The sequence below is a fragment of the Oncorhynchus mykiss genome, chromosome 30 (assembly GCF_013265735.2).
Source record: "Oncorhynchus mykiss isolate Arlee chromosome 30, USDA_OmykA_1.1, whole genome shotgun sequence".
NCBI classification, from domain to species: Eukaryota; Metazoa; Chordata; class Actinopteri; order Salmoniformes; family Salmonidae; genus Oncorhynchus; species Oncorhynchus mykiss.
This window is the reverse complement of record NC_050570.1, coordinates 30,915,370-30,927,392: the sequence shown is the minus strand read 5'-3', so window position 1 is coordinate 30,927,392 and position 12,023 is coordinate 30,915,370. Positions and strand designations below refer to the sequence as shown.

The window sequence follows — 12,023 nt, the reverse complement described above, 5'->3', positions numbered from 1 at the left end:
GCCAGGGAGAGAGGCACTTCTGTTGTGAGAAGCTTAGCTATTTTATCCAGCTAACTAGGCTTGCTAGCTATCATATCACTGCAGATAAAACTTCAGCCAGATATGAAATGTCAATATCAGGCAGAAGCAGCGACTCCGAGCATAGCAGGAACTCGGTTTCCTCTGGGCCTGACCTTTTTGGAGAATCTGATATAGTCAAGGTGGTGCTAGAGCAGGCAGCTGAGTCAGGATTACTTTCCCAATTTGATGCTGAACTTGTAGTGCAGGATGCGGCTCCACATGTAGTGATTGTTTATTGGTAATATGGCTAGCTAGTTTGCTACTGAGAATACACCCTATAATGTCACGTCCTTCGTAACTACGGCTGAATCATGTAAAAATAACTTGTAGGTGCTCGTGCAGCAGGTGTATTGCAATATTCTAGCTTCCCCACGGTCTGTCTGGATGTCAATGTGCTGCACACAGCCTACAATACATACCGGCAGGACTACACCAAAGAACCTGACATTCCATACTCACCACAAGTTAATTTTTAAATAGAATCTTCACGAATCTAATGCAATAATGAAATCAAATAATGTTACACCACTCCCCCTACCAATAGTAGTACACTTTTCCCTTTTTATAAAGTTCAGACAGTTGCCTTCAGGCAGTTCATCAGCTGGAATTGGGGCTATCTGGGGTGGTACGACCATGTGCCAATTCCAGTGTGTGCAGTCAATGGGATAAGAAGTAGGTTCCCAAATTAGGATAACATGCCCTATATGGGATTCAAGTATAAAAATACAATAACGTTTTTACCTTTTTATTAAGTTTTGAAAAAAAAAAATATATATATATATATATATTATGTGTTATACCAATACTGGTGCATCACTTTAGTCATAGTCTGTCACATTTCACTTAGTGGTCACAGTACCCATAATATTGATATTTTTATTATTGTATATTATCTAACATTTAGAAATACAATAATTGTTATTTTTGTTTTATTTTTTATGGATGAACAAGTTCCACTGAAAGCTTGGCGCAGCAGCAGACGTGCAGCGATTGGTGTGAGAAGGCTCAAGGAGCCCACTGTCCTGTTACAGAATAAAAGTGCTCCTTTTATTCAATTATCGCAGCTCAGTAATGGGTAGTAAACATGAGCAGAGGGAGAACAACTCTGTAAAAAATAAATAAAAATAATGGCAGGTACAGATCTACTCTAGCAGATGTGTATTCTCAGTAGCAAAATAGCAAGCCATTGTGAGGGAAAATGTTGTCTGAAAAGCTAGCATTGAATTGCAAACAGCATCTCCTTGGTTCGTGTAGGTGAATGTGACCTCAGACCAATTGGCAGTACGCCCATAACAATGTTCAGTCACATGCAGGAACCAATGCTAATAATGAATAATGTATATCATGCTTATATGACTTGATTGTATAGCAGAATAAAAGGACTGAGAGGGAACACCCTTTTCAGTGTTTTCATTAATAAGATTGGAATGAGTTTGTGAACCTCTCCGGCCGTGATAATAAAGATGAATTCATTTACATTGAGATATAGTCCTTAGTGGTGAATTTCCACTACACCATATTACCAATCAGCATTCCCCACACGTGGAGGTACTCCCTGATGAAAAAGGGGCTCAGTCACACAGGCAGCACAAGTAGAAGGGGCGAGGACAGGACGCTGTAACTGGTATGGTTCACTGTCAATAACGAACACCAACAATTCACAAAACAGTCAACATTTCGAGCAAGGTCTGCAGTGTCAAGTGCCAAGGCATCTCATCACTCCACAAATCCAGAACCTTCCACAAAGCCAGACGAATCAATAAAGAAATCACTGCACCACTGTACGATTAGTGTAAACTGCTACATTTCAGCCAAAGACTCGAAATTCCAGTATGAAAAAGTAAGAAAACAATCTTAGCACTCACTACTGTAAGTCGGTCTGGAGAACTACATCTGCTAAATGACTCGAATGTAATTTAAAATGTGTGAAGACAGGTGCTCATGGTGTGCGAGCAGCCTTAAAACAACATATTTACTCCCTCACTGCCTGGTCCTTCATGGGACGCTAAAACTGGCTACAGAGTGGTGAAGGTGATTCCAGGATCCTGGGGTCTGACTCCTCCTCCAGGGGGCCAAAACCACAGCTTTGACTATTTTGGCAACATAGTCTGTAAAGACACATAATAAACAGGAATTTCAGCAATATTGGTAGACTTCAATAATAAAAAAAAAAATACTTGATAGGATATAAAGCAATCTTACCGTAGGTTTTGGTCTTCACTGGCTGAATTGTGTAGCCACCCTTCTTGGCATTTGGGAAGGAGAGGGAGTACCTGAGCAGGCTGTCTTTTCTCACTGCCTGCGTCAATCCACTGTTCTCATTGTAATGCAAGGTATGATCTAAAATAAAATGAAAGGATACAAAATAGAGATCGACCGATTATGATTTTTCAATGCCGATACCGATTATTGGAGGACCAAAAAAGACAATACCGATTAAATTGGCCCATTAAAATATATATTTGTAATAATGACAATTACAACAATACTGAATGAACACTTATTTTAACTTAATATAATACATCAAAATCAATTTAGCCTCAAATAAAATGAAACATCTTCAATTTGGTTTAAATAATGCAAAAACAAAGTGTTGGAGAAGAAAGTAAAAGTGCAATATGTGCCATGTAAAAAAAGCTAACGTTTAAGTTCCTTGCTCAGAACATGAGAACATATGAAAGCTGGTGGTTCCTTTTAACAGGAGTCTTCAATATTCCAAGGCAAGAAGTTTTAGGTTGTAGTTATGTAACGGAATTCCTCTCCTTCAGAGGAGGAGTAGCAAGGATCAGACCAATGTGCAGCATGGTAAGTCTCCATAATGATATATTTAATAAATCAACTGATCAAAAATACAAACAACCGAACCAGTCCCGTATGGTGAAAACACTAACACATGATACAACCACCCACAAAACACAATAGAACCTGGCTACCTAAATATGGCTCCCAATCAGAGACAACGACTGACACCTGCCTCTGATTGCGAACCATACTAGGCCAAACACATAGAAATATAACAACAGAACAAAGCATAGAAAAACAACATAGAATGCCCACCCCAACTCACACCCTGACCAACTAAAATAAAGACATAAAAAAGGAACTAAGGTCAGAACGTGACAAGTTATTGTAGGAATTATAGGACAATTTCTCTCTGTACGATTTGTATTTCATATACCTTGTACTATTGGATGTTCTTATAGGCACTTTAGTATTGCCAGTGTAACAGTATAGCTTCCGTCCCTCTCCTCGCCCCTACCTGGGCCCGAACCAGGAACACATCGGCAACAGCCACCCTCGAAGCAACGTTACCCATCGCTCCACAAAAGCCGCGGCCTTTGCAGAGCAAGGGGAACAACCACTCCAAGTCTCAGAATGAGTGACGTTTGAAACTCTATTGGCGCGCACCCCGCTAACTAGCTAGCCATTTCACATCGGTTACACCAGCCTAATCTCGGGAGTTGATAGGCTTGAAGTCATAAACAGCTCAATGCTTGAAGCACAGCGACGAGCTGCTGGCAAAACGCACAAAAGTGCTGTTTGAATGAATGCTTACGAGCCTGCTGGTGCCTACCATCGCTCAGTCAGACTGCTCTATCAAATCATAGACTTAATTATAACATACTAACACACAGAAATATGAGCCTTGGGTCATTAATATGGTTGAATCCGGAAACTATCATCTCGAAAACAAGACGTTTATTCTTTCAGTGAAATACGGAACAGTTCCGTATTTTATCTAACGGGTGGCATCCATAAGTCTAAATATTCCTGTTACATTGCACAACCTTCAATGTTGTCATAATTACATAAAATTAGGCGACCCAAACTGTTGCATATACACTGACTCTGCGTGCAACGTAAGAGAAGTGACACAATTTCACCTGGTTAATATTGCCTGCTCACCTGGATTTCTTTTAGCAAAATATGCAGGTTTAAAAATATATACTTCTGTGTATTGATTTTAAGAAAGGCATTGATGTTTATTGTTACGTACAGTCGTGCAACGATTGTGCTTTTTTCGCAAATGCGCTTTTGTTAAATCAACCCCCGTTTGGCGAAGTTGGCTGTCTTTGTTAGGAAGAAATAGTCTTCACAGAGTTCGCAACGAGCCAGGTTAGCAGGCAATATTAACTAAATATGCATGTTTAAAAAATATATACTTGTGTATTGATTTTAAGAAAGGCATTGATGTTTATGGTTAGGTCCACAAGACAGTCCTTTTTCGCGAATACGCACCGCATCGATTATATGCAACGCAGGACAAACTAGTAATATCAACCATGTGTAGTTAACTAGTGATTAGGATTGATTGATTGTTTTTTATAAGATAAGTTTAATGCTAGCTAGCATCTTACCTTGGCTTCTTACTGCATTCGCGTAACAGGCAGTCTCCTCGTGGAGTGCAATGTAATCAGGTGGTTAGAGCGTTGGACTAACTGTATGGTTGCAAGATTGAATCCCTGAGCTGACAAGGTAAAAACCTGAACAAGGCAGTTAACCCACCGTTCCTAGGCCGTCATTGAAAATAAGAATGTGTTCTTAACTGACTTGCCTAGTTAAATAAATGATAAATAATATTATTATTATTATTTTTTTTTATCAGCCAAATCGGTGTCCAAAAATACCGATTTCCGATTGTTATGAAAACTTGAAATCAGCCCTAATTAATCGGCCATTCCGATTAATCGGTCGACCTCTAATACAAAATAAGCATAGGATACATTTGATGGGTTGGTGACAATTGAGAGACAAACAATGGAAAGGGCTTTGATAGACTTGACTGTTATAATGAACATTTCAGTAGTTGAAAATGATCTTACTTTGAAATGGCTTTACCAACCTTGCATGCATTCCCTTGTAGGAGAAGGCAGTGTTTTTCCTCAGGAAGTGCAGCGTCAGAGCGTGATATGCCTCTAGCCCTGATGTCTGGTAGTCAGTGGATAGTTGCGCGATCTACTTCAAGATCAATGCCCCATGTACAATATTCTTCAACCCCACTGAAGAGTCTGGAATTAACCATTATATTGTCTGTTCTGTAAAAACGAATGTACTACATGTAGGATATGGACACTTGGTTCCAGCCAGTCCTTTGTGTATGAGGACACAAAGTCATGACTGATATCGCTAGGTTGGTTCTATATGTGATACAGTGCAACTTTCTATTTTGGCACAATTATTTCCCAGCTTTCTTCAGGAGTCGTTGATAATGGAGTTCCAAATTCAGCACACCCTCTCTAGAGTGCCCGCTTCTCAATATTCTTGCATAGAGCCAATCACAGTGGGAAATGAACAGGTAATACAAATGTATACATCAATGAGTAGAAAAATCATACCCAGTTAATCATACCTACTCATATTTCAAACATCCAGCGTGGCGTTACTCACCATTCATTTAATTATTTCCAATTCATATCAATACAGGGGTTTCCATTCAGATTTGATATTTAATATTTTTCATTTCATGTGACATTTAGTAACCAATATTTATGCAACTGATAATATTTTGGTACAATTATATCGTTTACAAACAATGGAGTAAAATGAGCTTATCATTTGGGTTGGACATCGCATACTATTATTAATAAATGGCATCAACATTTTGCAAAACCAATTAACCCAATCAACTGACCAAACAACCTGCTTTTACATATTTACCTCAATTTCCTCGACACCGGTACCCTCGCACATTGACACATTGACTCTGAACCGGTACCCCCTGTATATAGCCCCAGTATTGTTATTTACTGCTGCTCTTTAGTTATTTGTTTATCTCTTACTTTTTTAGGTATTTTCTGACAACTGCATTGTTGGTTAAGGGCTTGTAAGTAAGCATTTCACTGTAAGGTCTACACCTGTTGTTTTCGGCGCATTTAATTTTATTTGAGTCATGTTTGGCCACTCAGTCGTGGGTGAACATGGAGTACAGGAGGAGACTAAGTACACACCCCTGAGGGTCCCCAGTGTTGAGGATCAGCGTGGCAGACGTGTTGTTTTCTACTCTTACCACCTGGTGGCGGCCCTTCAGGAAGTCCAGGATCCAGCTGCAGAGGGAGGTGTTTAGTCCGAGCTTATTGATGAGCTTCGTGGGAACTATTTTGTTAAACATTGAGCTGTAGTCAATGAACAGCATTCTCACATTTTCTTTTGCGGTGACGTGTGTTCCTTTTGTCAAGCTGGGAATGGGCAGTGTTCATACACACAATCCCAAAAGTTCATTTTGGATCGTGCTTGATGTACCCTTAAAAATTGGTTGGTCGTCATAATGCCGTTGTAGCCTGTAATCTCCTTCACGCATGGTCTCAAAAATTCCCCAGAAAACGCCTGGGTTCAAGGAGTCGGTCAACTCGTCATGGCCCCACAGTGCTGTCTCACAATTGCCAAAGAATTTAATGCATACTATAATTCTGGCAAACACGTACCTATTCTCCTCCGTTTGTTGGTTGTGAAGGTCAATGGGTCGTCTATATGCAGTGTCTAGCTGAGCCACAACGTTTGATTTCCCCAGTAATCAGTGTTTAACAGCTTTGTCTATATGTGATGCACAATTGTCATGTTTTTGAGACACTTTCAGACACGTTTTAAATCGTTAAACCCAGACCCACCCCACTGAATAGCAGGCAGGGGATGCAAAATAGTGATTGCTTCGAGATGCTTGCAGTTAGCCACTGATTCCTTCCAAACCACTCATCGTTGAATTTGCAATTTCCGACTTGTGTAATGTTTATGTCCAATTGCCGATAAGCACCAATACATTTTATATCTAATTTCTCTTCACATGACAAGGATTGAGAAGGATTTGCTGGTAGATTGTCAATTTCAGTCATAATGATGACTGCTAGCTTGCTAGCTAAGATTATGAAAGTATGATGTTGACATGATCAGTCCAATCAAAGCTACTGTAGATATAACGTGATTTGATGTAATTCTATCTGTGGTCAATGACCTTGAGCCTTCTTGAATGGGCACTTCTTATGTAGCTTATAGCAGCACCCAAGGGGCTTGAATTTTCGAGCTCTCCCCATAATTCTGCAGTGATGTAGTGTCTCCATGAGTGACAGAACACTGAGCCAATCACGGCACAACTAGAGAACATTATCAACCCCTACGCTCTGTATTTCCGCTGGCTGCACCACCACCACAGAAAGCACTGATCTAGGCTGAAACACCTGTATTTTGGAGCTGCCTTACTCAAGAAAGCAAAAAAGAGACCTAGTTTGTATGCAGCGTTATTAACAATTTTTTAGTTTTTACATGGTTTGCAAACTGATATATGACACGTATTAATGCTAAAATAACATGCTAAACAGGCCGTTTGAGGTAGCCTAGTGGTTAGAGCATTGGGCCAGTAACCAAAAGGTTGCTAGATCAAATCCTGACATGGCTGACAAGGTAAAAATCTGTCATTCTACCCCTGAACAAGGCAGTTAACCCACTGCTCCTAGGCTGTCATTGTAAATAAGAATATGTTCTGAACTGACTTGCCTAGTTAAATAAATGTTAAATAAAAAGTGTGAAAATATATCGTACAAGGTATTGCCGGATATTGACTCATTAGATATCCTGAGATAGGCTTATGTGTACATCTTATTTTCTCTATATGATGACAAATACTGACAGTTGGCCCACATGGCATATTTTCTCAGCACATGCTCTTGACTGAGGTCCATATCAGGATATTGATATGCTAAATAAGAACAATTCCTGAAGCTTATTTGAGTTTTGAGGACATGCACAATAATTTGACAAATATTAAATCCATATCATTCTTGCAGACACTAGGTATAATTTTTAAAGGTGTGATCAATCCGCAAGCTATAAGCACTGTAACTGGTAGCCTAGCAACAAGAATTTGATATTTGTCCAACTGAAGGTTTGCCATGATGATGGCGACAATGTCAGATGTGATATGAGAGCTCTCCTCAAAGAAAACTTTGTTTCAACAAGTCAAAATACGTTTCTATTTACTTCTCAGACACCCTAAAATGTCGTCAAATTATAATATTTATTTTGGAAAGAAGTATGTTCAATAGGAAACCGATTTTAGCAGGTGCATAATGTCTTCATGGCACGCGCAAACTCGAATTTCCAAGACTGTGTCCCTCTAATAAAACTGATATTTCTTATGCGTTTTTGAAGTTATATGCCTGAAACCTTGAACATAGACTGCTGACACCCCGTGGAAGCCATAGGAATTGCATCTAGGGAGCTAATTTTCAATATGACATTTCTCTTGCATTTCTAAGAGGATGGTCTCTCAACAACAACAAAAAGATTCTGGTTGGTTTTTCTTTGGATTTTCTCCTACCATATCTATTGTGTTATATTCTCCTACATATGTTAACATTTCTAAAAACTTCAAAGTGTTTTCTTTCTAATGGTACCAATTATATGCATATCCTGGCTTCAGGGCCTGAGCTACAGGTAGTTTACTTTGGGCACGTCATTCAGACAGGAAGTGGAGAAAAATGGTTTACAGTGCCTTCAGAAAGTATTGATACCCCTTCACCTATTTCACATTTTGTTGCGTTACAGCCTGAATTAAACATGTATAAAAAAGTATCACCCATCTACACACAATAAGCAATAATGACAAAGTGAAAACATGTTTTTAGACCTTTCTGCACACTTATTGAAAATTAAATACAGAAATATTTAATTTACATAAGTATTCACACGCCAGAGGCAATATTAGGTAGAATCACTGTTGGGAGCCATTACAGCTGTGAGTTTTTTGGGGTTAGGCTCTGAGCTTTCTGCATCTGGATTGTGCAACATTTGCCCATTTTTTTATTTTCTAAATTCTTCAGGCTCTGTACAATTGGTTGTTGATCATTGCTAGAGAACCATTTTCAGGTCTTGCCATAGATTTGGAAGTAGATTTTAAGTCAAAACTGTAACTCTGTCACTCAGGAACATTCTCTCTTTTCTTGGTAAGCAACTCCAGTGTAGATTTGGCCTTGTGTTTTAGGTTATTGTCCTGCTAAAAGGGGAATTCATCTTCCAGTGTCTGGTGGAAAGGTCTGTGTATCGTCTGTTCATTGGTTATTCCATTCAAATCAGTGGAAAAGCAGGAAATGGGTCATGTATTGTGTTTTCTTTTCAGAATTTTATGAATGAAAATCGGAAATCAACAAGTTTTCTCGTTTATGGTGTGCAAATGGGGCATTGATTAACAGAAAACAAATAGCGCCAAAATATATCCCATATTTTGTTTTCCATTTTGTTCATACAGTACATGCCCTCTAATAGAATATTGATTGTGCATAATGGGTGTTTGGTTACAATCTGGGTTAAACTGCAATGTTGGATTAGACATTTGTGTGACAGGATGATACAAATTGGAACACTAGCTAAGATAAATACGTATAACTCAACAACAACTGAACAAAGTTGGCTTGCACCACCTGGCTAGCTAGCATTAGCCGGCTAACTGACTAGCTAGCAAGCTGGCTAACCGACTAGCTAGCAGGCTGGCTAGCCAGCCCTACCTGGCTACTGGCTATCGTTATGCTAGCTAGTGAAAGTCAATTAGTTCCTCAACCTGCTACAAGATGAAGCTGCCCAGTCAGAGGTGTACCTGCTGCAGAAAGGTGATATTTCTACATTGCTTTTTGCAGCTAACTTCACTAGATCTTCTTGCTGGCTGATGTTGGTGCTTATTAACTGAGTAGGTTAATAATTAGTTAATGTAAATGGTTACCTGTCTGGGCCTTTGCATATGTATTTCTTGCACATAAAACACAACAATATCCAGTTAAACTACAGTCAATGCTGATATTGTGTGTGTGTGGGTTCATAATATGCCCGCAGGAGAAGAGCACAGTATGGCATCTGAACAGATCATCATGAACTTCATTCAGTTACATCAGCCAATGCAGTAAGTTTTTAAAATCAGCCTTTTTATTGGTGTGGGTATAATTCACAAACCTCCTTGCCTGCTCACAGAAAGGCAGATATAGAAAAGGCTATGTGTGAGGATACTACATGAATCGCTAGGACAATTGACCTTCTTTTCTGAATGTATACATGCCACCTTTCAGGGGGCTGATAATCTATTTTACAGATCCAGTCTGATATGACTTGATTACGGATTCCCCCTACACTCTCCTTCTCTCTCATTCACAGGACTATTCCAACAGTCCAGTCACTCAGCCCTATCCAGAAACTCTCATGGTCCTACACTACTTCCTCCTACAACACCCTGATGAGAAGCAAAAAGCCTGGCCCGATGACAGCAATTTGCATATCTCTCTAACCCTGCAGTACCCTGCCATGCTGAGACAATCAGACTCTAGAACAGTATTATACCATTTTTTAAAATAAAATGCTTAACAGTTATGCAATGATCTCTCTTTCTCTCTCTGCCATGCTCACAGTTCACTCACTCAGCCAATAGGCTGGGTGATGGCACCTACAGGCCTGTTTGAGGGACAACTGGACAGAACATATCAGAATGCTTGGACCTCGGCTGAGACTCACCTCTCCTTCCCAGTCTTTCAAGGAAAGCACCTACTTTACACTTCCTGTTTGGCATGATGATCTCAAGGTGTGCCTCTTTGTCATGTTGTGTGGTATATTGCCTATAGATGACTCCTAGACACACTTTCACATAGTTTGCCTCTAAATTGGTGTCCACATCAGGCTATTTACTTGCTACCTGTGTGTTAGAATAATGCGTCCCTTTCACATAATTTGAATGATTCCTCCACTGCCACATGCTCTGTCTTTCTCGCCATGATACATTATGGGAAATTGCTTTGCTGTTGGCACCAATCCCACCAATCCCACGCTGACAGTAGTTTTTTTGGCTCTGGGTTAAACAAAGTAAAACACACCATTCCATCTCTTAATTTCAACAATGTGTACAAATGTGGTATGTTTGGTATTTTTTGGTAAGTAAATCTTGCTCATTTGTGTCCCTGTTTCGGAAACTCAGTCATATTTTTCCACCTATTTTCAACTTCAGTACCAAAATGTTCTGGCTGCTCCCATAGGATACATTAAAAAAAGTGTGCAATGCTAAAATTAGGGCTTAGGTTTAAAAGCTCTTGTATGGTGTTTATCATTAGAAATATGGTTGGCACTATGCTGGCCCAAAGGTTCCATGGCCACAATAAAGCTAGATTATGATTCAGGAAGTCATGGGAATTTTCTACCAGAATATTTTTGACCAGGATAACAGAAGACCTACTCCCAAATACCTCTGGATTTTCAGATTGACACAGAAAAGATCATGTCTCAACACTCACCAGCCAATCAGTGTTTGCAACTTGGTAGCATTGGAAATGACACCCTTCAAGTACGGAGAAAATATCCAAATTTAATGGAATGCCCTTAATTTGCAATGCGAATGTTGCTTTGATGGATACTAAATATGACTGTTTGTGATCAATAGTATAAATACAGGAGTGGAAATATAATGAAGTACAGTGACAGTATTTTTATGTTCCAGCAGATGGCAGTAATCCACCTTCAATAACTGAGTAGGCCAACTGAGCAGCCCAAATGAGTGGGGTTGCATGAGGTTTAGGCTTGAGATCCAAAGGCCTTGAATTCAGACAAAATGTGCCTGTAATCCAAATCAAGCAGCTTGAGTGCCATTACTCAGTGTTGAAGCCACCCTAGTCATAGACTGTTCTCTCTGCTACCGCACGGCAAGCGGTAACGGAGCGCCAAGTTTAGGTCCAAGAGGCTTCTAAACAGCTTCTACCCCCAAGCCATAAGACTCCTGATCATCTAGTCAAATGGCTACCCAGACTATTCACATTGCCCTCCCCTCTCCACACCACTGCCACTCTCTGTTGTCATCTATGCATAGCCACTTTAATTAACTCTACCTACATGTACATATTACCTCAACTAACCAGTGCCCCCATACATTGACTCTGTACCAGCACCCCCCTGTATATATTGTTATTTTTACTGCTCCTCTTTAATTACTTGTTACTTTTATCTCTTAT

At 39.7% G+C, this 12,023-nt stretch overlaps 2 long non-coding RNA genes across 5 annotated transcripts; one reads left to right on the top strand and one right to left on the bottom strand.

The window, feature by feature from the left end:
- Positions 1–999: 999 nt before the first annotated feature.
- Positions 1,000–5,500, bottom strand: LOC110521706. 2 transcript variants are annotated; one of them, XR_005040965.1, is made up of 3 exons: positions 4,904–5,500; positions 2,263–2,400; positions 1,000–2,168 (listed from the first exon to the last, which is right to left on the bottom strand). It is a non-coding gene; the product is annotated as an uncharacterized LOC110521706 (long non-coding RNA). The 2 variants fall into 2 exon arrangements; XR_002473182.2 differs by lacking the exon at positions 4,904–5,500 and adding an exon at positions 4,419–4,514.
- On the top strand, positions 4,508–10,549 carry LOC118945813. Of its 3 annotated transcripts, none has more exons than XR_005040966.1 (3): positions 4,508–4,536; positions 9,874–9,940; positions 10,189–10,549. It is a non-coding gene; the product is annotated as an uncharacterized LOC118945813 (long non-coding RNA). The 3 variants fall into 3 exon arrangements; XR_005040967.1 differs by lacking the exon at positions 4,508–4,536 and adding an exon at positions 9,342–9,653; XR_005040968.1 differs by lacking the exon at positions 4,508–4,536 and adding an exon at positions 9,659–9,730.
- The last annotated feature ends 1,474 nt before the right edge of the window (positions 10,550–12,023 follow it).